Source organism: Nannobrachium achirus, assembly GCF_963921795.1.
Source record: "Nannobrachium achirus genome assembly, chromosome: 2".
Lineage (NCBI taxonomy): Eukaryota > Metazoa > Chordata > Actinopteri > Myctophiformes > Myctophidae > Nannobrachium > Nannobrachium achirus.
The window spans coordinates 22,510,595-22,513,094 of NC_137811.1; positions in this window are offsets into that span (position 1 = coordinate 22,510,595).

A 2,500-nucleotide genomic window follows, 5' to 3' on the forward strand; every position below is an offset into this window, starting at 1 on the left:
GTGTGAGTATTTTAGCCACGGTGTGCTGGATAAATAATATGATTGGCAATACTTTGCTTTAAACATTGACTCACTACATGTCAAACTCTTTGACGTTTCCGTGTGCCCACGACGCGTTTGATTGTACAGTAAACTATATTAATCTGTAGCTACTGTACGAGGCAACAGTGGTGAAGAGTAACAATCCAATTCCCGAAATGCAACGGGGTATCACGTGACTGGGAAATCCGGCTCACTCACTGACTGTAGTGTTATGCTGCTGCACAAAATCTCCTAATCTAACTTTTAAATCACATTCATGTATAAAACGCGGCCTTCTCTACCGGCTGTTACAAAAGCACTGATCCCCGTGATTGTTATTTTTCTGTTCTGAGTGAAAGAAAATACTACAGTCAAAATAAATAGGACATATTCAGATTAGATTTACTCTGATTACTTTTTAGCTGGACCTTCAAAACAAGGTAAAATGGCGGGTTTCCATGGCGATAGCCGATTAAATCTTAATAATCCTGGGAACCCGGTGTGTTAAATGTCTATCAATGAAATTGTTGTAAATGTGTAGCGTGATTAACTAATAATGATTAGGAGTCTGGTTAAGATACTGTAAGTCACAGGTTGCACCTGATCAATTGCACCTGATGATATTTAAAGCTGCAATAAGGAACTTACTATAATGAAGAAAATGTTAATTTAACCAATCTGTACTGTAGAGTATGTTAATACAATATAACTGCTACATATCTAACTGCTACATATCTAGTGGTTGAAGGTGGTCTCCATGCTCTTCCATTGGGAAAGTAGGCTATGGCCTACTGCCTAGACAGTGGTTCCAAAATCTTTCAGGTTGAGAACCCAAAAGTCAAAAGAGACATTAGACATTTGCCTGCGACCCAAACTGGTGAAAATAGTCATATTTTCACTACTTCTTCATATTCGTTTAACATTTCTTTATGGAATTTCTTACATTTGTTTGTTTGTTTTAAAAAGTATAAAAGGAGAAAAAGCATACTGTCTTCACTCACAATAAGTTTATTACAACGTTTCGGTCGTTCTGACCTTCATCAGTCATCAGAACGACCTAACGTTGTAATAAGCTTATTGTGAGTGAAGACAGTGTGCGGATGTTTAGTTGTCCACGCCCCCCGCAACTTTATCATCAATTTTAAAATAAATGGAACCATATTGCACAAAACGCATATCATGGTGATTGAAAGGCAGTTTTTTACTAGCGACAATAATCATAAAGTATTTATGACAATGTTTATTAAGGTTAGAAAATCAAAGGGGGAAATGACTGGGGTCCAATGGAGAAATATTCTTGTTGGTACCTCGCGGGGGGAAAACAGCACAACTAGCGGCCAATCATGATGGGATCTTTCTGTTCCGGGAATGCTTCATGAATAATCCAGGCAACAACACGACTGGTTCCAACGCACCTGTCCTTGTAGGTGTGCAAAAGGCCTTCTCCTCTAAAATGTATAAAAAGAAAATACATTTCGATTTCTGTCCATGACCCACAGATGGGTCCCAACCCACTTTTGGGAAACCATGCAGTGGCCTAAAGCTCTTCAGTCTGATATCTCCCCAGGCCAAGTGGGAAGATATTGATATTGACTGAGCGAGCGCTACATGTAGATGATTGATCTCACGGTTCGAATCCTGGATAGGACATAAAACGTACAGATTGCAGCTTTAAGGTGACACTAGTGAGTGATATTTCACACACAGGCCACAGAGCTTGTTTGCTGATGTGTTTGGTGGTTGGAACTTGGGGATAAGGGGACGTATCTTCCATTAGTTCTCCTTGAAAATGTGCTGCACGCTCAGACTGGAACACAGCCCTGAATGCCCCAATCTCATCTTGTAAATATATATCAGACAAATCATCCACTGCAATGACTGAAGTACGACAAGAATCATAGGATAGCAACGCATCGCTTCGTGCCGCGTTGTGAGCTTGTCGATCGGCCATTTCACTACTTCTTAAACATTTGTGTTCTAATTTATGGAATGTCTTAGATTTTACTTTCATTTATTAATGAAATTACTGTTCTTAGCTTTTTGGGGAATGTTTTTTAAAGGGTTTTGAAATAATAATAATTCAAAACAAAATGAAGGACACCAAATATTAATGGACCCATAAAAAGTACACTACAATTACGTGGAAGACAGGTTAACACAGAGAACAAACGGAGGCAGTGAAAGCGGAGCTCTCTTTCACAAAGTCTCCTCACTTATGATTTATTCATAACATTTTTAAAATATACTCCCTGGCTATCCTGTACGGTCTGCATTGTCCTTTTCTTGATTCTACCCAGCATTTAATAACAACACTGCATGTTTACTGTCTCTTGACATAAGCTACCACTGTGTGTGTGTGTGTGTGTGTGTGTGTGTGTGTGTGTGTGTGTGTGTGTGTGTGTGTGTGTGTGTGTGTGTGTGTGCGTGCGTGCGTGCGTGCGTGCGTGCTTGCGGAATTGAACCCAGGTGATCTATTCCT